Consider the following 27054-nt stretch of genomic DNA (forward strand, 5'->3'; position numbering starts at 1 on the left):
GACATAAGTGATGACATCAGATTTCCAAGTCGAGGTCCTAACATTCACTGGACCACTAAGCTACCATGTGAGAAGTTTGACTTCTCCGAGGCTGCCAGGCAGGGAAGGCCACATATAGGCATTTCAACCCACAGTCCTGGCTAAGCCCCGCCTTCCAGTCTCCTCCACCAAGGTGCCAGATACATGAGTGAAAAAAAAAGGGGCTCCTGCAGCTCCAGCTCTTCCAGTCCTCTCCAGTCTTTCCAAGGGAGGCTCCAGACTGGGGAGCAGAGATGAGCCCCTCCCAAGCATAATCCATCGGTTATGGTTGTTTACCACTAAATATGGAGCCATTTATTGTACTGCAATAGGTAACTGGAACATTCATTATGTCCCAAACCGGACTTATCCCTGCCTCCTATGTTCCCCCTCCTATATTTCTGCCTTTCAGTTAATGATATCATAGGTCACCCAATGGGCCAGAACCTTCTCAGTTCCATCTCCAATTAGTCACCAACTTTTTATTTCTTCCATCTGTTTCCTGTTTCCTATTTCCACTGCCTCTGCCTTACTAGTGCAGGCACTTACCACTCCTCTCAGGCAATGGTCTCCTAACTGACCTGTGTGCCGTTAGCTTCTCACACCCAGTCCATTCTCTGCACTACTGCTGGTCTTTGCAGATTCACCTAAATCTAACGGTCTCAGCCTTGCTGAAAACTCTCTAAAGGCTCTCCTTTGGCACCAGAAGGACTCATAAGACCTTGACAATCAGGTAGCCTCTCTGCAGCCAGCCATGCCTCCAGCCCAATGTGCTGCATTCACACCTGGAGCTACTCACTCATTTCAGAACGTGCCAGGCATGTTCATGTTTCTGTGCCTTTACCCATGCTGTTCCCTCTGCCTGGACTACCCATGCCTTCACACTCCGCCCCCCCACCCCCACCCCACATCTGTAACATTTCTTAATTCCACTCAGGCCTAGCTCAGATATCATCCTCTCTGAAGCTCCCCTTCCACCAACCCCAAGCAGAACAAACTGTTCCTTCCTGTACATTCCATTGTTTCATAGTTTGTGTGTCACTTTTGTAGCACTCACTTGGTGTTTGTCTCTACGCTCTGCATCTCCAGGGCCTAGTGTGTAGCCTGCCTGGCATACACTGTATACTCTATCAATGTTTCTCAGATTCCCACTGCTGTTGCCCTAATTCACAGAGTAGTTTTCACCCTGATACCATTTGTCTTCTTGAAATAGTCCCCAATAAGTCACCTCTCCATCAAAAATGTAGGTGGCTCTCCACTGAATAAAGACAGAACCCCACAGCATGGCATCTGTGACTTACACCTACGTCTTTGGGTTGACAGAGACTTGGAGTAATGGTCAAACAGTTGAAGTTGCCCAGTCAGTGGGAAGGCTAGCGTGTTGCCCACCTCCGTGCTGCTTCTGACCCTCTCCTCTTGTTTGTACCCAGATATTCTCCAGCATGGCTCTGTTCTCAGTTTTTGAATATATACTCATATTTGTCTTCAAATTCGTTTCTTTTTCTTGGACCAAGTCGATTCTTCCATTCCTGTATTCTGTCATCAAGTCTCTACATCCAGTCTCGGGAACGCCTATGAGGTTGTATTTATTTCTGGGTCTCAGATAGTAGAAAGTTTACTTCTTTATTGCCCATTACCTAGGTAATGGCATACAGACATCTGCGGTCGCAGGTATTGTTTCTTGCCTCCTTTCCAATTATCTTAGCCTGTAATTTACTATGCAACATGCCTCCTGCCATGCTCCTGTCTCTCTTATACTCAACACTCTCCATAGTAACTGGTTTCATAGTTTTATCTGAGCATTTTTTGCTGTACACTATCATTCTTATGGATGGAATCCTAAAATGCTGAAACTGGAAGTCTTTTTTCTTTTTTCTCATTCTATTATGAGATATTTCAAGTACTCATTATACCCATGTACTGGAGTCCTATTTAAAACAGGTATTTTGAGTAGTTACATTTGAGTTCTCTGGCTGAAGAATGTTATGTAATAATTAGTCGGACAGTCACAGTTCCTTTGGTCATTGATGGCATTTAAAGTAAGAAGAAAAACTATCTCAGGGCAAAAGCTACACAGGATTTTAATATTTTTAAGACCAAACATTGTAAAGACAAAATAATGCTTAGAGAACCAATGTATATACCTTAAGTTTCTCAGAGAATAACTAATTCCTTCCCAAAAAACCTAGCATAGTTTATTTCCATTTAAAGAACTTAAACATCAACCAGATTATATTTTGGTCCCTTTAGAGAAATGTTATACACATTATCCAAAACATATGTAGAAACAGAAAGCTGGGATAAGCCTGAACTGGAAAGTAGTGGTCACTTTTCAAATACAGAGCAGTTGAAAGATTTCTAATTTTCTTTCTTTCCCTTTTGCATGGCAAATAAAGACAGATTAAGCCACTGCAAAATTTTGGCTCCAGAGCAAATGAAATATACATGTCAAAACACCATTTTAGTTTCCTGTTTGGCTCCCTGACTCCACTCCCGTGCATGTTTGCAGCACACACAAGGCACAAGGCAGCTTTCTGCTCTGCATTTTCTTCCCTGATCTGTAAAAAGCATTTATTAATCTTGCTGGGAAAATATTTTTTGTTTTGCTTCCATACATAATGAAATATCTAGTGCAGTATTAAGTAAATGCTGCCTATCTCTTTATGATAGTAATCAATCAAACTTTCAAGGCTTTTTTTTTTCCCGTAAGGCTTGCCAATTACCTTATCAACATTTAAAAGTATCCAGACAAGACCCGAAACGCAGAGGCCATGAAGGAATAGATCAGATTTATTCATAAGAAAATATAAAATATTAATATAGCCAAAAATAGAACTTTAACAAAGTTGAAAGGTAAATGGAAGAGTGAGAAAATATTTGTAGCATATAATAAAAGTTATATCCCTAATACATAAAGATAGAAAAAGCTCTATATAAAGACCTCATACAAATCAGTTAAATAAACTCAAATTAATGGGAAAATGGGCAAAGGGCATGAACAGGCAATTCAAAGAAAAAATACAAAGAAGAAGTAAACAATGTCAAATAATTGCAAAATAAGAACAAGATACAATTTTACACCTGAGATGGGCCAAAGTTTAAGAACGTTCATATAAAATGTTGGTGAGGAGGAGGGGAGAAATAGGTACTTTACTATAATGTTGTGGGAGCATAAATAGGTACAACTCTTTTAAAGGCAATTTGACCAAAGTTATCAAAATTGTAAGTGCACATGCATTTTTACCCTATAATTTTATTCCTTGATAACTGTCCTATCAGAAATAACTATATACGAGAGTGTATTATATATGGATGCTTATCTACTATATTATTTTAATTGCAAATAATTGCAGAAAAGTTCAGTGTTCTTCAGTAGGGAGCTCTTTAAATACATTATGGTACATCTGCACAATGGAATTCTCTATTGTACATTCAAAGTATACTGGGCTAGATCTTCTCCAAGACATACTGTGAACAGAGCAAGTCACAAAATGATTTGTATAGATAGCACGATCCAATTTTATACCTAAATATTTTCAAATCATGTGGCTGTGTGTGTGGGCACGCGTGTGTGAGTGCGTGTTTTCTGGAAGGATGCACACCACAGTGTGATTAATTGCAGAAAGCAGGTATAAAGAGGCAACTCCCTTTTTTGCTTTATACTCTTGAATACTGGATAAATTTTTTTTACAGTGACATGAATTGCATTCTAAATTTTTAACAAAATCTATTGAAGAAGAGAAATAATATCGAAAGAAATTTTAACTATATTACTGTTAGGAGCGTCAACCCACCAAGCTTTAAGGATCCCTAAAAGATCATATTTACCTTCAAATCTCAAGTTCACTTTATAGCCCCTTCTCGTGACATTGGAATAGAAATATATGATTTTGAGTTTGGTTCCTGACCCTTCTCCCAATTATTCTGTCTTACTCATTTTCAGAAGCCATATTCCCGTGGAGGCAAATCTGACCTTTGGTGACAGTCATGCAGAATAAATCAGTGTACACTTACTGGGGTGATGGGCTGGCAGTGCCCAAATCAGGAGTGAGTCACACAGAGTGAGAGTTAAGGAAAGCCAGCCAAACACCATGCATCATGACTTGCTGTGAATGTGTGTTCACACACCTCACCAGCCAGGTGGCCATTGTGGTGGGGGATGGGGGGGGCGCATTAGCACTGAGGCCCAGGAAGCACAAGTATTATGGAAGAAAACATTAGCCACTCCAGGGCTTCTGTCAGCTGGGCACTACAAGCACAAAACATTAGGCTTGGTCTTCCTTCAGGGAAAAGACATGCCTTACAGGATCACTCTCAAGTTCACACAAGCCTGTGTGCCACAGTTTTGAGAATGAACAGTGCCTTTCTGATGTAAACAGCCTTGCCTACTCACCTCAGCCATGTCCCAGCAGACATTCTGTTTTCCTAACTTTTACTCTCCTGGCCAAGTCTCTGTTGAGTGGATAGCACTCTTGGATTGACAGAAGATATCCACTGGTCCTTGTGAACTATGAATTTCCTTATATAGGGAATTCAGGACTACACCTGTATGGATACTGCCCAGTGGTATGTTGATACATGTTTGAAAACCAGCTCTCCTGGATATTTTTTAGTTGAAACGCTCCCACTATGTGAGCAACCCCCTGGACCTCAGTTAGAGGCCTCATTTATTCAGGACCAGACGGTCATGTCCAAAGTGGGAAAGAACCTGGGGAACTGTCCTCAAAATTCCAGACCTCTCTCTGCTCTAAGTTTTCTGAATGCCTGTATCCTTGTAATAATTTAGTAAAGGTGATACTGGGTAAGATCTCTGCCTCACGTAAGTCCGTTTTGATAATTCAACACTTGTGTTAGCCCAATAATCAGTTAGTGCTGTAATCAGTTACTACTGTTACCTAAATCAATGATTCTCAACACTACTGTGTATAAACATTAGTTGGGGAGCTTATAAAATACAGATTCCTGAACACCTCTCACAGATATTTTGATTCAGTAGATCTGAAGATGGGATCGGTACCTATTAACTTAGAAATGTGTATGTGACAAAATGATTTGAAAATATCTCTAAATCAACCTTATGTTGGCATAGTTCTACAACTTTCTATTGTATTAAAAATAGCTTTTATGAGAGGAAACCAACCGAATGGGAGATGATATTTACAAACAATGCCTCCAACAAGAGGCTAACATCCAAAATATATCAAGAACTCATACGACTCAACAACAAAAAGACAAACAATACAATTAAAAAAATGGGCAGAAGACCTGAACAGACACTTCTTCCAAGAAGATATACAAACGGCCAAAAGATATATAAAAAAATGATTGACTTCACTAGCTATTAGGGAAATGCAAATCAAAACCACAATGAGATATCACTTCACACCTGTTAGAATGGCTATCATCAACAAAGAAGTGTTGGAGAGGCTGTGGAGAAAAAGGAACCCTCATTCACTGTAGTGGCTGTAAATTGGTGCAGCCACTATGGAAAACAGTATGGAGTTCCTCAAAAAATTAAGAATAAAATTACCATACGACCCAGCAATCCTTCTCCTGGGTATCTACTCCAAAAATCTGAAAACATTTATCTGTAAATATGTATGTACTCTGATTATACATTGCAGCTTTATTTATAGTGGCCAAGACATGAAAACAACCAAAGTGTCCTTCAGTAGATGACTGGATAAAGAAGATGTGGTATATATACACTGGAATACTATTCTGCCATAAGAAAAGATGAAATACTGCCATTTACGACAACATAGATGGATCTTGAGATTATCATGCTAAGCAAAATAAATCAGACAAAAAATCGAGAACCATATGACTTCACTCATATGTGGGATATAAAACTGAAAGCAACAAAGGAACGAGACAAAGAAACAAAAACTCATAGACACAAACAACAGTTTAGTGGTTACCAGAGGGTAAACGGGGAGGGGGGTGGGAGAAGAATGGAAAGGGGGGTCAAACATATGGTGATGGAACTGGGTGGTGAGCACACAATGTAATACATAGATGATGTATTTTAGAATTGTACACTTGAAACCTATATAATTTTACTAACCATTGTCACCCTAATAAATTTAATTTTTTAAATAAGGAATGAAATACTGATACATACTGCAATACAGAAGTTGAAAACATTATGCTAAATGAAATAAACCAGATACCAAAGGCCACATATATTAGTCCATTTATATGAGATGTTCAGAATAGGTAAATCTATAGAGACAGAAAGCAGATTAGTGGTTGATAGGGAGGGACTGGAGAAGGGAGAAATGGGGAATGACTGCTAATGGGTATGGGGTTTCTTTTGCGGTGACGAAAATGTTCTGAAATTAGATAGTAGTGATGGTTGTACAACTTTCTGAATGTACTGGAAGTCATAGAATTATAAACTTTAAAATAGTTAAAATGGTGAATTTATCGCCATTAAAAAAACATCTTTTCAAAACCGAAAAAAAAAAAAAAAAAAGTCTTTCATGATTTGAAAAAACAGCTCTCCTGGAGAAACTATGCCCTGGCTTGTAATATTTACCAATTTCTATAGTGTAGCTACAACTCCTCTGGCTAATTTCAAGATACAAAATAAAAGGTCACTGAATGTCTGTTGGGAAGAGGTACACGCAATAGCATACCATTACACAGTATTTCTACTTTAAGAGCAGAGGTAATAGAAAAGTGTAGTAAAATAATTAGAAAATGATGAGTTGTATATTTGACATTTCTTTTTAATATCATTTATTTAATCATAAGTTTATGTAATTTAATTTCTAATAATGGCTGGGTTTAACAACTGGCTCACAAAATTCCTGAAAATTGAACAACTGGCTCCTGCAAGCCAACACAAGCCGACTCCAGCACTCCCCTGAGATGACCACACTGCAAGATGTTACAGATATTCTTTTTCCTTTCCATCAGTCATACTTCCATTTCCAATGGAAACCCAGATCTCCTCATGTTTTGGAAAATACATATGTCTGTTTGTATGTAGACAGGGGGTGTCTGTACATTGATGTGTGTATGTCTGTATTCACGCCTCGTTGGGCTTGGTGTGGGTGCTGGACAGTGTAGTAGATAAGGAAAGGCTCTGTGTCAGCATGCAATCTAATTAATCTTTGGCTCTTAATTATCAATTTAATAATATGTTTTATATTATACATTATATACTATATTACCTAGGGGGTTATTGTAAAAAGAAAGAGATAAAACAGGCAGAGAATATACTTAAACACACAGCAGGTGTGAGGTTTAAAGATTACATATGTAAAAACACTCGGCACATAACAGGAGCTTAATACATGTTAGCGCCTTTTCTCTTTGACAAGCATCTCCACAGAACCCTAGGTAATTCACTGGAGCTATTTAAAGAGACCTGCAGATCTGGGCAGCATCAGAACTCAGCAGGCTGAACCTGTCTCTCCTTTCCTTTTTACCTGATTTAGAAATCAGTCTGGGAGAAACACTGACTTTATCATTCTGGTGCCTGGCAACGGTCTGTAGTTTAATCCTGCCAACTAGAGTTGCCATTGTGGGGTAGAAGTTTCTAGAGATAGACCTGCCCTGGTTTTGTGGCGATAATACCCCTCTGAGTCACCAAGGTTGGATAGCCAGCACTGCTCCTTCTTGGGAAAAATCTCAGCCTCACACAGTTTTGAGACCACACAAGCTTATCCGGGGTGCTATACCTGCACCTAAGCAAACCTAGAAGGCGTTTTTAAAGTTTGAAACAGGAAAACTATGTATTGCAGCAATTTGCATTCTTCCTTAATTACTTAATCAAATCACATGCTTTATACATGTGACTGGCTTTTTTTTTAGAACATTAGAACTCCATTTTAAAATGTATTTGGGAAGATACACAGGTGAAATTAACAAAAATTGTCTAGAGAAGAAATACAGGAAATACAGGAAAGCCTCACTTTCCCAGGAAATGGAGCATATTATAATTAAAAATAAAGTGCAAGGTACTGGTTTGAACAACAACAAAACTTAGTAACACATCTAAAAACAGACTAAAGGATATAACAGTTCACAAAACAAATAAAAAGGAAGTATTCATTGATGGAGTTGGAATGCCCTCTCTTCGCTCTGTGTGTTCAAATCAAACCCCCTTTTCAAGTCCCAGCCCGGTGTCCCAAAGGCTGCAGGAAACTTTTATGACCCACATCTCCTGAATTCCTTCAGCTACAGAACTTACCTCTACTGCTCAATTTGTCCTTTCCTCTCATTCTGTACTGTTGTCCTTTGTACAGATTCAAATAGTCATGTTTAACATGTTTTTGAGGGCAGAGAACATTACTGTACTTTTATGTAACTTCACCTAACAGACAATTCAATTCATGAATGAATAAATGAATCTAAGAAGCAACAAGTGAATGAACAACTATGGATTTGGGCAAAGCAGAACTGTGGCCTGCAGTTTCCTCATCTAGCCTTACACAAGATTACATTGATTCAACTTAACTACTAGACTTTTGCTATAAATGTGGTTTATTGGCCTCGGACCATGGGGACTGACATCTCTGGAAGTGATCTGGCTGCTCCTTACTACCCCTCCTCATTCACTTGGAAAATCAAATAGCCAGGAAAGGACCCCTGGTATTCATTTGAAATCTTATCCTTTGATTTCTATTTTTTTCTTTAGTTCCTAATCCCTCTAGGATAGTGTTTTCCAATGTGTGGCTGTATGATCGCCTCATCGGATCACAGGTGGTCCTCATTAAATATGCAGATTCCTGGGCTGAATTTGCAGGCTATTGGAGCAGATTCTTGGGGATGAGGCAGGGCTGCATCTCCCAGGTGACTCTTTTGTGCTCTAAAGTTTGAGAATCTCTTACTTAGAAGAGAGAAAAGGGAAATAAATGTGTTGTGTGACTCCTGTATGCCAGGTACTTCTGTTTAAGATGCCTCCTTTGATTCTCACAACACGACTAAAGATAGATTTTATTATTTTCTTTAAGTGATGAGTCTCAACAATAATATATTGATGAGACAAATTGCCAAAAGGCCCTGTGCTGAATTAGTACTAAGTCGGGCTTCCAAAGCAAGTCAATTTGACCCTATGTCCTCAGTTCTTTCTATGACAACACAGTTTACCCCACAGCACCTTCCATTTGCATGTATTCAAGATCCCAGGTTCCAGCTGATACTTTCTACAATTGACCCAAAAGGACCTCTGAGATGGTACTCCACAGCTCATTTGCCTCAAGAGCTGAAATCTCAAAAAGCAACTCAGTTTAGTCCCAACCATCAGCACTGTTTATATATTTTGGCCATGGCTTAGAGACATACAATTCAACTCAATTCAATTCAGCAGGTCATTGCTAGGCCCTAAGCCAAGAACTGGAATCCAAAAGAAGCACTGACAACTGCTTCCACTAGGCCATGTGGCAACGGAAGGAGAGAACTCTTGGCAAGCTTTGAGCACGGCAGGGGGATCAGAGCAATCACGCCAAGCCTGCCCTAACATTGAAAAGGGTGTTGTACCTCCCTCTAAGATGGTCCCCAAACATGGAATCCCCTTTCCTTGAGTGTGGTCTGGATTTAATGACTTACTTCCAATGAAAACAACACCGCAGAAGTGATGGTATGTCACTTCTGAGATTGGGTTATAAAAAGACTGCTGCTTCCATTGGGCATATTAAAACAACAAGACTTGGTGAGGCAGAAGGAGGAACAAAAATGATGTCCAGATTTTTAGATTGAATACCTGGATGGATGTGGTGTCATTTACTACGACGCTGAAGATTAGATTAAAAACAGTTTAAGAAGGAAAGTGTTCTTAATCATGATTTTGGATTTGGATGTGAAGTTTGAGATAATGTCTGCTAAGCAGTTCGGATTTAGGCTTGGAGCTCAGAAAAGAAGTTTGGGCTTGAGTATAAATTGGGGAGTTTTCAGAAGAAAAACAAAGCTGGGAATTTCTCATCCACCTGTGGGATACTAATAGGGGGATCATGTGCTTATACACTCTCTCCCAACTGCAATACCACATGAACTGGGTATGGGTCCTGCACACCTGCGTGTGCACGGGTGTGCATGTGTACACCTGTGCGTGCACACACACACAATTACACTGGTGCCGTACAGGTATAATCACCCATATAGACACATGCTGCCATGGGAACATGGGCACAGAAAACGTAGCTGGTTCCCCCCTTTCCTTTTATAGATATTGTCAAAACAGTGTTTCTTTGGTGATATCTTTTTTAGTCTCCTTGTTTCCCTGACTACAGGTTGAGAATTATGAAAAGCCTCTGGGTGCTTTTTAGTAGATCTTTCTCCACTGAGCTTGGTGGCTGAAAGACTATATTCCTAGTCCTGATTCAAAGTCTACTGTACTAATTATATCATTCATCTGTTTGTAACTGAATCTCAGAATATGTTTGCATAAAACATCTACCCTGCCCTAGAATTTAGGATCCTATCCTCTTTATTAGGTCAAGCTCAAACTCCTCTCCTGCTTTCCAGGGCTGATGTTGCCCCACCCCTCTCTGCCCAAATCTTCCTCTGCCACCTCTGTTCCAAACCTACGTGTTATTTCTGACCTCTACGCCTTTGTTCATGCTGGTTTTAATGTGAGGTTCTAATCCAGTTCCTAACTAACTCCCTATATAATTCTGAGCAAGGTGTTAAAACTCTCTAAGCCTGTTTCTTCATTCACCATGAAGAGCTTCCACCGATCACTGGAGCTACCATTTACTGCCCTAAGTATTTTATGCATGTTTTCTCAAATCCCCCAAACACCTAGTAAAACGAATATTACTGTTCCCATCGTACAGATGAGGAAACTGAGACTGAGAGAGCCTAAGTAAATTGCCCAAAAGTACACAGCTAGTGAAGAGCAAAGAAGGAATTAGAATCTGTGAGAGGAAAACTCTTTATTTTCCTCTACTTGTTTACTTACTTCTGTGACCAGATGTATGGGTTTTTCCCACAGTGACCAATTAATTCTCTAACACTAGTTGGGCATCTTGCAATTGGATTCAATTCTGACACTCTCTACCTGGAGTCAGCGTTCAGATCCCTTAATTTAGAGCCAAGTTAAGGGCTCTATTCCACAAGACTGCCCCCTCATTTCAGATGCCAATTACACATCCCAGATTGTCAGCCACACTTCTGACTGGTTATAAATTGGGATTCTCATGACCCCTTCCTTGGGTTCAATAATTTGCTAGAATGGCTGGTGGAACTCCAGTTAAATTACTGGTAAATTACATTTACCAGGTCATTATATCATAAAAGATATAACAAAGGTTATAGATGAACAGCCAGATGAAGATTCATAGGGCAAGGTCAGAAAGGTCCGAAGCACAAGAACTCCTGTCCCCATGAAGTTTGGGTATACTGCCCTCCTAGTATATGGATGTGTTCATTAACCAGGAAGCTCTCTGAACGCCATCCCTTTGGGATTTTTAAGGAGGCTTCATCATGCAGGCATGATTGGTGATTAGCTCAACCTCTAGCCCCCTTCTTCCCTCACTGGAGGCTGCAAGGAATGAGGCTGAAAGTTCCAGCCCTTTAATCATATGATTGGTTCCCCTTGGCAACCAGCCTCCCATCGTGAGGGGCTTTCCAAAAGTTACCTCACGAAAATAAACTCAGCTGTAGTTGATAGGGGCTTCTTATAAATAACGAAAGACATTCATTCCCTTTACCTTTATCTGCTTATTTCTTAGGAAATTCCAAGGGTTTCAGGAGCACTGTGTTCAATATATATTTCGTCCACAAATTCTTCAATACTCTTCCTTTCAAGAATTAGAGCTTAATTCCTCTCCCCTTGAGTGAGGATTGGACACTGGGATTTTTCTTTTAATGAACGACTATAGAGGGAGTGGCAGCATGTGACTTCTGAGACTAGATCATAACAGGCACTAGAGCTTCCTCCTTGCTCTTCCTCTCTGTCTGACCACTGGCTCTGGGGCAGCCAGTTGCCATACTGTGGGGACACTCAACAGCCCAATGGAAAGGTCCACTGGCAAGGAGCTGAGGCCGTCAGCCAACAGCCAGCAAAAAATCTGAGACTCTCTGCCCAAAGCCATGTGAATAAGCTGTCTGGAAAGAGGATCCTCCAACCTCATTCAAGTCTTCAGATACCTGCAATCCAGCCAAATCTTGATTGCAGCCTCATGAGAGACCCAAAGCTAGAACTACCCAGGTAAGCTGTTCTAGAATTCCTGACCTGCAGAAACTGAGTTATTTGAAGCAGGCTGCTAAGTTTGGGCAATCAGTTACAGAACAATAGAGAACTAATATACGGCCTTAGCTACAAAACATCCCAAGCACTATTTCACATCTACTCTTTTTTCCCCTCCTCATATACCTTGAAGTGAATGATCTTGAAGCTCTTGAAGGCCACAGATGGAAGGAGCTGGGATCCCTGCGTCACTCAGATGTCCAACGGCACCCTAGGAAGCCATCCCTATTGTGTTCAACTCCACGCTTGGGGCTTGTTACAAGAGCTAGTGCTACTTACCCTCCTTCTACTTCTCATGGCATGTATTATTCTTTACCATATAAGATACAATTATTTACATAAATGTCTTTTTTTCCCCCAATCTAGCCTACAGGTTGCTTTCTTTTTTAAGTAAACGTCAAATGAGTGCTCAGAAGCTGCTTGGCACTATGTGTTTTGCAATAATATCTCAGTTAATTCTCACAATAACCTTACAAAATCAATTCTATTATTTTTCTCATTTTTTCAGATGTGGAATCTGAGACTGAGAGAGTGACTTGCTCAAGCACACATAGCCCAGAGGAGGCAAAGCTGACAAGTGTTCTGATCCCCAAATTTGAGCTTTTAACCAATTTGATCTGCTTCTTCCCCATGACCCCTGTATTCCACATAGCACACAACAAAGTCTTCTGCATACAGTTGTTGTTTAATTAATGTCTGTGGCTGCATGAATAAGTGAATGAACAAATGGTAGTATGTTGAGAAGGGGAAACGTCATGAAAGTCCACAAATAATCAAAACACTCTGTTGTCCTGAAATATTTTCTCCTCATACAAATGCCCCTTTTTATTAGCATCTGAACTTTAGGGTATTAATGGCTAAGACACAGAAAGAGATTCATTCACTGGATGAAAAGCATGCTCAGAGAATTCATAATGTCTACATTTTCAGATAAAGAGCTGCAAGTGCTTCAGGACATCAAACAAATTCAGGACTTTTCTGAGGAGCCAACTCATTAAAGGAAGCTGCTGAAATCCACTGGCACCTTTTAAGGAGAGGACAGTAACTACTGTACCAATGGATGACCATTTTGCTACAAACCTGCATCCATTCACAGGGCCTGGCCGGGAACCTCAGCAGCATGACAAAGGCCGAATTGTTCACTACAGAACAACTCGATAATGCAGGGAAAGAGTGGGTGCCCTGTGTGCTAAGGGAAAAAGGCAGTAAATGAGTCCCTGGCACCACCACAACAGGTCAGCCTTAACAAAGATGGGGACAGAACTCTCTGCCAAAAAACCGGTCTCAGCAAGCTTGCTCTATGAGTGAAAACTCTATCAGATTTAAGCTAAGAACAGATAAATTTCCAAAATATGCAGCCACGGCACCATGGGAAAAAGACTATCCCTTCCTAGGAAGAGTAGATAAGTAATGAATAGTCTCAAGCTCTTTTACTGAAAGCAAAGCCCAGGTCGTCCTTTCTGATTTGTTCAAAATTGGCATTAGCTTTTTAAGTCACCACCGTGTTTCCAGCCCAAGTTCACACCTATGTCTATTCCAATTCTCCCAAAGAAGAGCTTAAACTTTCCTTACTGTAAACTTGTTTTTCTTAAGTGAAAAATGTTGAAAGTAGTTAGCCTTGGGGAGAGAAAGGGGGACTGGCACAGAAGGAGGGAGACATTTGGGGTTATCCATTTTTATCTTCTTGTGTCATTTACCTTGAGTGCTTATTCATATTTCTTTTATAATGTTAGAGTTCATCAGAGTGAGCATTATGACGATTTGGGTCTCCATTGTTCTATTATTCTGTTTCAAAAGAAACCAATTATTATTTTTATAAGTTTTATAACGATGAATCTCTGCCCTAAAACAACACGTATTGTTCCCATAAACAAAAGCCCTGTTTATCAGAGAAAAGTGCACTCAATGTGTGTTCCTTGGAACACAATCCTACAGGAGACCTTCACTGAACAGGAAAAAAAGGGGGTTATTGGAGGTTGTTTGTTTGTTTTTTTGTAATGTTAGTATTGCTCCACATGTTATAACCATATATTACTCTCTTATATAGATTCACGGTTTTCAACTCAGGGTGATTTTCCCCCCAGAGGACATGGCAATGTCTAGAAACATTTTTGGTTGTTGTGACTTGTGGGGGAGGTCCTACTGCATCTTGTGGATACAGGCCAGGGAGGCTGCTAAATATTCCACAGTGTACAGGACAGTTCCCACAACAAAGAATTATCTGATCCAAAATGCCAATAGTGCCCAGGTTGAGAAACCCTGATACAGATATGACTTCATTGTGTAATATGCAGAAATTCACCCTAAAGTTGTACTCACAGAATAGCTGATAAGGCAGGGGGCCAAGGGGGAATCACATCTTGTTTGAATGACACACCAAGTGTAAGGTTATGACTGGCCAGATTTGGGGGCAGCTGTTTGCATCCGTTCTTCCTGGACATACAAGGTACTCGATAAATGCTTCGAAATAGAAGTGAATCTATCCTTCATTCTTTGCTCATTTATTTAACAGACATGTTGAATCTCTGCTATACTATCAGGTGAACACAGCTTGTAAGAGAAATCACTCTTCAACTACTATGAGCACATCTGTTCTTAATAAAAAAGAGAAGTACTCAGGCCATGTCTTAATGTTACAATCAATATTTGGGCCAGGATATGTCTTTGGAGCCCTGAAATGAAATGAGAATGAAACTCAAATGTTTCGATATCTTATATATTAATATTAAATGTGCATACAGCTAATTTCCAGTATGGCCGATTTTGTTGTACAGTCATTATAATAAACTCCTATCTCTTTGGGAAAGCCAGGTCCTCACAGGGCAGCAATTTAGGGGGCTAAAGAAGGCTAAACAAACCAAGTAAGAATTTACGCCTGAGACATGGATGGCAAGAGCTTCTCCTGGTACTTTCACTTTATATTTCTGACTAGTCCCCGCCCTGACCAGTTGACTCAGGACAGGAGGTGCTCCTGGACTTCTCTCTGCAGCTAGAATAGCCGGAAGGACATGCGTGTGTAGTCCCAGGGGCTGGGCTTGGCTCCTCTCTCTAAATGGCGTCATTAGGGAAGTTCGTGAACTACCCCTCCCTGAGCAATTGTGAATCCACACTTAGTTCTCCCCCATTAAATTAAGCCTCACAAAAATATTCTCCCTTAAACTTAGAGATACCCCAGCAGGATGAATTCTCTCAGAAGTTATAATAGTTGTAGCATTATTGATCCATGAACAATTGAATTCTTTGAATTAGTGCCTAAGAACACATAAGAAACCCTTGTACTTTTTCACAAGTCCCTGTGGAATTTCCCGTTCCAATGAAAGCAAGCTATACTGTTTTCTTTTCTTTTTTATTCAGCATGAGTACCATTTCCAACCACTAATGTAACCACTTGATAAGTTTTTTTTGTTGTTGATTTATGATTCAGAAAAAACAAATTTCTAATAAAAGAAATGCAGCTACAAAGTACTAAGATCAGCTATACGTGCAAAAAATATATTGCAAATATTCTCTCCAAGTTTTGATTGCCTTCAAGGAAAACTAAGTTGGAAGAGCAGCATTGACACCAACTCAACTGGGCCCAAACCAAAGCTGACCCAGGGTTGGCAGAACCCACTGAAAACTGAGGTTAGAGCAGGCCCAGCCCGGCCTCCCTGCTGGGCAGGAGTCTGTGTAGGAGTCCGTCTCAGGCCACCCCAGCTGGGACTGCTCTTCATTAACCTTGCCTCCCACCCTCAGTGGTGTTTAGCTTACAGCCCAACTCCAGTTGTATAGGTGACCAAAGCGCTGGGCAGGGCCCAGAGCCTACTGTCAGCCTCAAGCTTCAGGGTGCCCTGATCTGGCCTAGAAATAGCCCAGATGACTGGGGGCCATAGGAGTGGGTGCTAGGTCCAGGACCAGCCAAGGAGTCCCAGATCAATCCCACAGTTACTCAACTCCAAGGGCTTTGACTGGAACCAGAAAAATTATGGGAATGCAGCAAACCATCTGCCTGGCTGCATTCAGCCCTGGGTCAGTCCCAATAGGTGTTCAGAACCCCTGGTCCTATGCAATCAATCACAGACAGACAACTTCCACTAAGAACTAAAAGCTGGCCAGGCTGTCTGGCTTTAAATCATGCCTTGTGTCACTCTGGAACCATGGAATGAGTTAAACCTCAGCATGCTCCTGACTTTAACTCATTCCAGTTTCTCAAATGAGAACAAAGAAAACAGAAGTTATCCATCAGCAGTGCAATATGTTTCATACTGGGCTAAGCCCGGTATTTTCACACTTTACTCAGAATTTTCGTCCACTTACAGGTTTAATGCAAATCCTTTGTTTTTATTGAATGATGGCACACATATGTCTTTTTGTTTATTTACTATATGCTGGCCTTCCTATGTGCTGGGCAGTGTCCTAAGTACTTTATAAACACAAACGTATTTATACATACATATGTATGTACACTTATCACAAAATGTACATATTTGGGGGTTGCTACACTTTTTAATGATTTACTTGTGACTGTATTGTTAATATTTTTAATTGCTAAGGTAATATGTGCCCATTTTAAGAAAGGAAAGAAGGTTTTATAAAGAAAAGTGAATACTCTTGTTCCCTTCCAGATCCAGCCTTCTGAGGGAACACTGCTGTTTACAGTGTGGGGTAAGCCTTCTGAAGGGAGTACTAAAAAAAGGTTTTTAAAAAAACCCAAATCTTAAAGCAAACAAGTAGCATGAGATAAACAACATTTTTCAAGAAAAGGAAAAATTAAGAGATGAGGTGGAACACAAGATAAAGGAAAAGACTCATGGCCTCAGCATGGAAAGAAGCTAAATAGCATAGCTGTCATTGAATTTTTTAATTAACGTTGTTTGGTGGGAATGGTAAAGAATGAACCATAAGTCAGTGTAGACCTGGGAAGGATGGGTAGAGGGGACAGTGTGAAATTTCAGGCCTTACATAATTGATCAGTGAGTTTCTAAACGTTAAATAGAGATGGAGAGCAACTAGCAATTACTGTCAGCAGACATTTCCTTTCAAGAGTTTAGTCACATGTCCTTTTGAAAATTGTCCAGTTAGCTTCCATTCATATACCCCAAGTTTCCCCGAGATTGCATCTGAACAGTCTGCCAGTGCAAAAGGGAAATCTTGTTCCTCTTCCATGGAGAGATGAATACAACAGCCTAAAAGACAAATCTGGAAACACTTTGTCTGCTGAAACCTAGCATCTTCCAAGAAGTTCTGTCCTCCCATGATGTGTGCAGGAGACTGTGGCCCCACCGCCAAGGAGGCTTTGAAGTCAAGGGAAGCTCACAGGTACCCTGGAGAATGGGACCTGGGATGGTCAGTGCCAAAGGGGTCCCTTGTGGAACTAAGATGCAGCCAAACATAGCAGAGAAGATTCTGAGTTGGGGTGGGGGAAGTGGGGGGGGGAGTTTGGGGGGTGGGGGTAGAGGGGAATTGGGGATTAACTGGAAAAGAGAGAAGGGAGTAATCGGGACAGAAAAATACTGTAAATCCTCCAGGATCACCATTGCAACTCTCAGTAAAAGGAAGGCTTCAGCTCCAGGGATCCTTCCACCTACAAAAATGTTACGGACTGAGCAATTTTGTCTTCCAAGGAGACCAAAACAAAGATCCAATCATGGAGGAGGTGGAAAGTGGGAATATAGAACTTCCTAGCTAACTGACCTTAACGTTGCATGTGATTTGAAAGCTTTGTTGTACCACATAGGAATTAGTTCTTGGCATTTTAAAAAATACATGTGTTGATTGTTATTTCATATCTTCATAAAGAAAGTTTAAACTCCCCCATAGCTAATTAATCTTTTTTTTTTTTTTAAAGGAGGGTGTAGCTCACAGTGGCCCATGCTGGGGTTGAAACCTTGGTGTTATTAGCACCACGCTCTAACCAACTGAGCTAACTGGCCACCCCACTAATTAATAATTCTTGATCCTCAGGTGTCTTGTCTTAAAGTTCAAAGTGTTGGAAATAATCATGGGACGTGATTAAGAAGGGTGTTTGTCTAAAGCAGTGGTTCGGCACCCTGGGTGCACATCAGAATCACCTGGAGAGTTTTAAAATATTGATGCCTGGAATCCATCCTCAGAAATTCTGATTTAATTGTTCTGGGGTAAGGCCAGGTTACTCACATTATTTTTAGAAGCTCCCCAGGTGATTTGAATGTGCAGGAATCAGCGAGAAACACAGGCCTCTGATCATTGGGATCCCAACCCTTCCTTAATAACCACCCCTTCCTATGAGGTGTGCACAGAGAAGAAAACAAAATGAGTAACCCTTTCTTAGGAGCTTCGACCCCCAATCTCACTGCAGCACTGTAGGAAGTTAGGCTGGACGAAATGAAGAAAGCTTTTGCATGCACCTGAAGAGCCAAAACCAAAGCCACGTGGAAAGCTAACTCTCCCTCTCCATCTCCAACTCTAAATCCAACCTCAGTTGTTACCACTCCAACATTGACAGCCACATCAACATATTTGCAGTTCATGTTTTCAACCAAGAAAGAATGAGTATCCCAAAATAGAAGGAAATGCAAATCAAGAAGAAAAAGGCAACAACCCTGGAAAAATGAACAAAGTATATAAGCTGTCAGTTAATAAAAGACAGGCCTCTAGAGACCAATAAACATACGAAAAGATCCCCAGTTTCTCCAGCAATCAGGGAAACACCAATTATAATCACAAATGAGACAGATACTATTTCACACTTATCATAATGAAAATCCAAAGTTTGGTAATACCAAATATTAGCAAGGATGTTGAGCAACAAGAACTCTGACATATGGGGTATGAATTTGCACAACCACCACTTCGAAAAGCAATTTTGAGGTCTTTGCTAATGTGGAAGGTGTGCATACCCTTCAAGGAATCGATTTCACCTTCAGGTATTCGCCACTCAGACAGGTATGGACTTAGATGTATACCAGGGTGTCCACTGCACCACTGTTTGTAATGTGAACAGGTTGGAAGGGTTAATACCCTCCAACAGTGGAACAGATAATTGTGGTTTCATCATACAATGAAATAATATACTCATTCTACACTATTATACAATGTTAAAATGAGTAAAAAACAACATCTACTTATTTCAATACACATTAATAAAACACAATGTTGAATGAAAAATGCAAGTTATAAAACGTAATTTTCAGCATGCTACCATTTATGTAAAACACTAAAACACACAGACACAATATATGTAGATATACGTATACTCATGAACAAATATGTAGAAAAAGTATAAAAACACGAGCAGGAAAAATACATATGAACAGTAAGAAAATGTGGTGTTACCTTTGGGAAGAGGTACTATCTTCTCATTTGAGATTGGGGAGGCATTTCAACCGCAACTAAAACGTTTTCCTTTCTTCTTTCCTTCCCTCCTTCCTTTCTGTTGTTTTTTAACCTAAAGCAAATGTGGCCAAATGTTAATAATTTTAAAACCTGGGCATAGGTAACTGTGTACTGTTATTTTTATCTCTATCTTATCATACATTTAAAAAACTTACTAATTAACTTTTTAGAAACTTTTTAAGAGGGAAAAAAGAAACCATGAGCATCTCTTTCAGGAGCAGCTTTGGTCTGTTTCCTCTCTCTTGCTTTAATGCTGATGTGGCGAACAGCTGTGGTGGGGAAGCCTGCTGCTGGCTGCCAGGATGCACTTGCTGATGGGGTGAAGACGTCATTGGTCCCAGGTGATCCATCCCGTGGCCATCAACCCCATCAGGCTCATGTTGCATCATCAATGTGTATTCCATAACTCCACTTTGGAATGTGGGAGATTTCATCTGACTTCCAGAGTAACGCACAAACCCTAGAGTGCAGGAATGCCTTTACTTAATTGGTGTTTTATGTGGAATAACTATTTGAGTTACATTTAACCTATATTTGATGTGTTCAAATGCTCTGGCCCCTATAAAAGACCAGGTTATGAGTTATTCATGAGCAAGTCATGGGGAAATGGGAAGCAGCTGGGGAACCAGGGCTGTGGGGCATCTGATAGACAAGCAAACCGAGACGACAGATGTAGGTAGTGGGGCTCGTGAGAGCCTGGAGCTTTCTCATTGCTGGAGCCAGGGCCCTGCTCTCTTGACTCCTTGCCCAGTGCTCAGGAACCCCAGGCTGCCAAGGTGTTCCTTTTTATGGACAGGTGAAACATCCTCAGGGGAGAAAACTTTCGAAAGTGTAAGCTTTTTGCCCACCTCCTTTTCTCTCTGTGGTGTTGTTTTATCGCTATATTTAAACTTTACAGAAACTAAGTGTCATGTGGGAGACCCTGCTCGCTGCGCCATTTGTCGTGCGGGGCGGCCTTGGGGGTCTCTGGTCCCGCTCCCCACATAAGAACGCAGGATATGGTGAGGCCAAAAAGGAACACCCACGGAGCCATAGGTAGGGGAGTCATACCACTATATTCTCTCTGGCAGCACTATACTCCCACTGGAGGCTGGATCCACACTGTCCACAAACCGTCATCCACACTTGCCCGCCCAGCCGCCATCTTCTTGCTAGCCCCCATTCTTTTCCTCTCTCTTGCTAGCGTAGCCACAGCAGTTATATTAGTGGCCAATGGCTCACTGGTTACAGCTGACGGCCAACTAGGCACAGCTGATGGCCGTGCAATCACAGTTGATGGCCATTTACTACCTGAGCCAGCACCTGTCTATGTGAGGCCGAGAGCCTGGAAACTACTTTCTGGGGCTCTGTCCCCACACTAAGCTATTATACATTTAGGTAACCAGTTTATTTGTTGAGCCTCAACTTGAAGAAAGAAATATAAGAAAATGGCTTTATATATATTTCCAACCCTTAGGGTCATTTTAGGCAGATTGGATATCTCTCAGGTCACTTTTAGTTAATAAAATTTGTTCAAACTAATCTCATAAGAGAGTCAAAGTTCTCTCCTTCTCCAGGGTATCTCTGCAGGGTAAGTGTGTGTGTGTGTGTGTGTGTGTGTGTGTGTGTGTGTGTGTATTTGGTGTGGGGAATGGGACCTGGCCTTGACACTGCCAGCCTTTGATTCTCAGGAAATTGTTAGAGGCTTCCAGAGAGACAGAGGAGACTTAAATCTGCTTCTGTGGTTAGCGAGCCTCAGTTAGGGATGGGGAGTCACTGGTATCACAATAGTTTGTGATTCTCTCTGAAACTGGAGACCTCCGTTCATTTCAGAGCCACCCGGAGCCCATATGATGCCTGGGCCGATTGAAAACAGGTTCCCCCAGAGAACCTTCTGGGGTGATGGGAATGTTTTAAACCTTCTCCTGCTCTCCCCTAAGGCATCCACAGGAATAACCCAGGCTCTCCCGTCAAACCCCTCAAAGCCAAGATTACCTCAGAGAGCAGACTGTTGGAGAACACCAGCTACACAGCATGAGTTTTCCTGGCTCCGTTTCCATCTGAGCATACAGAGGCACCAGGATGCCTTCCCTGGTTCAGTGTAGCTGCTGGAAAGAGATTGAGTCGCTCACAAACTCGGTTAAGGCCTTGCTTTTACCCTGAGAGAAATTTGTTCTATTTTATGAAACTAAGACTGGCCACTGAATCCCAATGAATAATTTATCAGTAATTGTATCAGTGTTTTTTCAGTGGAGAGCTAGGGAAAGAAAGAAAAGAAACAACGGGCCTCACCCATCCAGGTGACAGTGTCTAAAGGTGAGAGGAAGCATTCAAAATATTCAAATAGCTCTTTTGTTTGGTTGTAGGGAAAGAATGGAAGGGAAGGAAGACATGCCTGTTTTAATCAAAGAACTTTTCTTTTAAGGAAGGTCACCAGGAAGTTACCTCTGGAGACAGGGTGGTCCCCTCATCTGATCATGTCCACTCTCTATAGCTTTTACCTGTCCTCTCGACTCCTTGTGACAAAGCCTTTGGTAGTAATTCTGTCTGAGGCTGACCTGTGTTTTAGCCTCCCCCATGACAAGGGAACTGTGAGCACTCTACCCTGAAAGGAAGCTGTCCTTAAAGAGTGCCATTCACACCAAACGGCAGGTGTGTTTGGCTCCTTGGACCTTGTCAGAAAGCTTCTATATCAAATGAAACTTGATATATCTTAATCCCTTTCAATTTAGAGATCTTAAGCAGTTAAGGCTCCATTTCTTATAATCTCTTATTTAAAATTCTGGTTTTACTGTCAAAACTTTCAAACCTAGGAAGAGTCGCCATCTATACCAGGGGAGTCAAAAGAATGTATGCAACTGGACACTTTGGTCAACGTTGCTCACGCGGTAGTTCGACGTAATCCAAAGTGTCTGGATGCTGCTGGTAACCATTTTGAGCACCTCTTGTAATTGTAGAAGTCAAACGTGACTTGTATTCATCTTTTGTTATCGGTATATATTGAGTATTACAATGTTAATATAGTTTTCCTTTCTTAAAATGTGTATAATTTGGGGGGGCACTGTGTGTGTGTGTGTGTGTGTGTGTGTATGGATATGGATATATGGATAGAAATTGATTTAAACTATATAAATCTTGAAATAATACATGGAATACGTTGGTGAAGCACTACAATATTTGTGTTACTGTTGTTTCAATATTTTTATGTTGCTGAGATGTCCAATAATCGATATGTGTTCTGTGCTCTGAAGATGTTTCCAGCTGGCATTGGTCACATTATAGAACTGACATACAGTCAATATAAATTGCACTTACACCTTGTAAATGCAGAGTGCTAGCTTCTGTCAAACGTGGAAAATAACATTCTGAGGGTATTGCAGGATATCCAGGAAGAGATTTTTGTTTCTTTATAGGGTCATCAAGATGCCTATCTTTTTACCAATTAAATCATATATTTATTTGTTTCCTCTTAGTTAAAATTTTCACGGCATTCATTTCCCTTCCAAATGTGCACTCATTATTTACATTTATGTCATTCATTAAAATTAATTAAAATTACTCTCCCCTTAAAATATTATTATAAAAACCAAAATATAATGATTCCTGGCTTTCTATTCAAGTTGTTAGGAGCAACCTGGTTTGCAATCCAGACAGGAAAGAATGAATCATCGTCATCTTCTCAGACAAGAAGCACATGGATCTGAAATATTTATAATGGGAAGGTCAAGGATAAGTGCACTTGAGGGTGATTGTATGTATGCAATTAGCAGGATGCACAGCTTAATGATATATTTTAAAAAGTGACAGTTGCAAATAACATGAGCCTCTCTAATTAAATATACATCTTCCAAATGTCTATGAAACATTTCAGAATGTCTGTCATTAGCAGTTATCACAGTTATGGCTTTACAGAACTGTCATATCCCTTCGTATAAGTGAGTGGCAGGTTCATTCTGCACATCTGAATGTGACTCAAGGCCCTAGTTTCCCATTAGAGAAAAATTATGGGGGTTGAAAAATGTGAGGGTGGCGGCAGGGAGAGAGACCGAGAGAGTGTGTGTTAAGAATTCCAGGAACCCAATCAGAAATCCACCACTGGGACCCCCAAGCTGCTAATGATGTGATGATATTGGCAGATCATGGATCATGGTGCATTACCTCAGCTTACCCTTTTGGATGATTTAGCAGAGGCACCTGCTCTCGAGTTGACCAGGAGTGCTGCATCTCTTTCGTTCATAGAAAGTTTTAAAACACAGAAACTCCCTTGGTTTCCTCTCCTGTACATCCCTGCTCCTCATACAAGGGATGTCAGTGAAAAGCTAAATAAATGTCCTCTCAGCTGGAGATGTTGCTAGTGTTGCTACTAGAGACCCATCAAGGAAACTTCTTCCTTCCTCAGGACCGCTCGTGAGCCTTTAGCACTTTTATTCTACTCAAGGTGTCTATTAATTTTCTCTGTATCTTTTTAATGTTTTGAATAATTCATGTTGGGCTTTTAGCTTTTATATGCTCTGTCTCAATTATTTTTGTCATGTAAAGTGAAATGCTCATGTTTTCCCACACTCAATTCATTGATCTGGCTACTTAACTGTAAAGCACATTCAGTTTTTCATCCAGAAACACAAGCGAGATACTAATATTTCCACAGTCTACCCAGGTGCCTTTTTCCTCTCTGTGGTGGATGCGGATTATGCCAGGTTAGCTAAGGTGGGACTACATTTCCCAGAATTCTCTTCTTTGCACAGTTGGCTTGGGTCAGAAGAGAAATTTTGTTTGAAATTCATAAGGTAGACATGAAGCAGCCATATTCTTTTTGTGCTCAAAGGTTGACAGTGGCATGCGGTGCTATTGCCACTCACACATGTCATTGCAGATCTTGTGGCTCCACTTGGTGTGGGGCAGCGGCCTGGCCCACAGCAACTCCAGGTCTTCTGTGTCTTCTTCTCTGACTCCAGGACCAGGTGTACTCTTATCTGTGGGAGAAAGTCATCAGCTTATCTTGCAGGTCACCTGCATCATAGTCTTGGAGGCTTGTAGGTAGTTGAGAGTCCAATTTGAGGCCCAGCCATCTTGCAGTTTCTGCCTCATCCTCACATGTGTCTATGCTTCCCCCACTTCACACCCATCTTTCCTTCCTGACTGCCTGCCTGCCTGCCTGCAAAGTTCAAGTCCAGTACCAGAAGCAGAAGCAAAGCCTCACAGAGATTGTTTAATCAGCTCCCACAGTCGAATAAAATCAAATCGCTAAAAGAAAGCCCTTATGATGTCTAGTGATTGTGCTTCTCTGGTAAAATCTTGATGGATATACTAACTTTACTTGGTTGGGTGCATTTTGATGAATAAAGAAAAAAGAATTTGAGCTACCACTGTTGAAGTGAAGGTTACCTGTCCCTTAGCCTCACCTGGATAGGAAATCCCCAATCTCACTTAAAACATTTCTATTTGGAATTTGAACCAATAGTGTCATCAGCTTCCCTTCTAGTGCTCAGAGCAATGTAAGGTTTCTCAGCCACTTTGCTTTTGGTTTTCTGACTCAGACAACCCTCAGATGGGTTAAGGAGCATTGACTGGCCAGGGTACAACCTTCACCTTTGGGAGCGCCCTCCTGCCATTCTTACATTGGAGTTGGTACATCAAGACCCTCTGATCCACCCAATCAGCCTCCCCATATTACAGGACGTGTTAAGAAGAGGCCTTCTTAGGAAAAATAGTAATCTCATTGAGCAGCCAAGTGGTGAGACTTCATTTGACTCTTCTACACGGGTGGGTCTGTTGATTTTAAAGGATATGCTTTAAATTATGAGAACAGCCCAGAAGCCACAAAACTTCATTTTGGTTACATGCATGTTTATGCACAGAGAGTTGGTGAGATCTGGAAAACACTTTAGGAAATCTCAATATTGTTCCTGTGGCTGAACTTTCCTGAATATAATGCCTTTTTTTTTTTTTTTTAACATGAGAGTTTCTTTTGGATTAGACTTAGGTATACGGGTCATGACTTGTACAAGATCTTAAATAACCCCAAACTGAGATGAATAAGAGCAGTTTCCAAACACAGCTGCTTGACAATGGAGATTGCCAATGTTCTTTTTATAAGGAGAAGGAAAGGATATTTTCAAATATCTGTTTTCTTTCCTCTGCAGTTTGTTTTTCACTCAATCCAAGAACGAAGACTTATTTATTGTTAACTCCATATATCCATTCTTGAAGTAATTTTGGGGTGGTCTTACTACCTTAATCATCTTTATACTTGAGCTAAATTATGCTGGATTCACTTTGCATAAGTTTAAGCAAATAAACTAATATCAGTCCAGCTGGGCCTACAAGTATTCAACCACATGATTCTGGCAGGAAAGTCACAGAAAAGGAAGCCAAACATTACCCAAACAAAGGAGATTACATCTTTTGGTACTATCTTCCATATTCAAGTTTATCAGTATAAATCAATACAGCCTTGAGTGTCCCCAGGCCATAGCTGTCTAAGGATACCCAGGGGCTCATGCATGTAGTGCTCATACACGTAGGTGTTCATACATATCACCTATTTTTTTTTAAAGATTTTATTGGGGAAGGGGAACAGGACTTTATTGGGGAACAGTGTGTACTTCCAGGCCTTTTTTTTCCAAGTCAAGTTGTTGTCCTTTCAATCTTAGTTGTGGAGGGTGCTGTTCAGCTTCAAGTTGTTGTCCTTTCAGTCTTATTTGTGGAGAGTGCAGCTCAGCTCCAGGTCCAGTTGCCATTTTCTAGTAGCAGGGGGCACAGCCCACCATCCCTTGCAGGAGTCGAACCAGCAACCTTGTGGTTGAGAGGGAGCATTCCAACCAACTGAGCCATTCAGGAGCTCAGCGGCAGCTCAACTCAAGGTGCTGTGTTCAATCTTAGTTGCAGGGGACGGAGCCCACCATCCCTCGAGGGACTTGAGGGATTGAACGGGCAACCTTGTGGTTGAGAGCCCACTGGCCCATGTGGGAATCGAACCAGCAGCCTTCGGAGTTAGGAGCATGGAGCTCTAACCGCCTGAGCCACCGGGCCGGCCCGATATCACCTATTTTTTACTCATCTGAGTTCAATAATAATAACTAGACCAGGTGTCAGATAAATGAAGACCAAAATTTTTGGCTTTCTCACTGAGAAAGGCTAAGTTAGAGGACGTAGCTTAGTTGTACAATAATAGGCTTATTTCAGAGCAACTGTATGCCAACAAATTGGACAATCTGGAAGAAATGGATAAATTCCTAGAAGGGGGTTTAATATCCAAAATTTTTAAAAACTTTATACAACACCAAAAATACCCAAACAATTCAGTTTAAAAATGGGCAAAGGACCTGAATAGACATTTCTCCAAAAGAGGACATACAGATGACCATTAGACATATGAAAAGACACTCAACATCACTAATCATTAGGGGAATGCAAATTATTAGGTTGGTGCAAAACTAATTGTGGTTTAAAAGGTTAAAAATAATTGCAAAAATCACAATTACTTTTGTGCCAACTTAATA

At 40.9% G+C, this 27054-nt stretch overlaps 1 protein-coding gene and 1 long non-coding RNA gene across 4 annotated transcripts in view; one reads left to right on the forward strand and one right to left on the reverse strand.

The window, feature by feature from the left end:
* LOC109439275 (uncharacterized) overlaps positions 1-27054 on the reverse strand; it is a 160129-nt gene that overhangs the window by 82970 nt on the left and 50105 nt on the right. For 2 of the 3 annotated variants that reach the window (XR_012496354.1, XR_002136473.2), the window contains exons 2-3: positions 21548-21660; positions 19514-19625 (exon numbers count right to left, since the gene is read on the reverse strand). This is a non-coding gene — a long non-coding RNA (uncharacterized LOC109439275). Of the gene's footprint in view, positions 1-19513; positions 19626-21547; positions 21661-24411; positions 24592-27054 lie in introns of those variants that run through there. The other variant, XR_012496355.1, reaches the window with a different exon arrangement.
* Positions 1-27054, forward strand: part of CIMIP6 (ciliary microtubule inner protein 6) — a 67655-nt gene that overhangs the window by 37443 nt on the left and 3158 nt on the right. The window lies entirely within an intron of this gene.

The sequence above is a fragment of the Rhinolophus sinicus genome, linkage group LG05 (assembly GCF_036562045.2).
Source record: "Rhinolophus sinicus isolate RSC01 linkage group LG05, ASM3656204v1, whole genome shotgun sequence".
Classification (NCBI taxonomy): domain Eukaryota; kingdom Metazoa; phylum Chordata; class Mammalia; order Chiroptera; family Rhinolophidae; genus Rhinolophus; species Rhinolophus sinicus.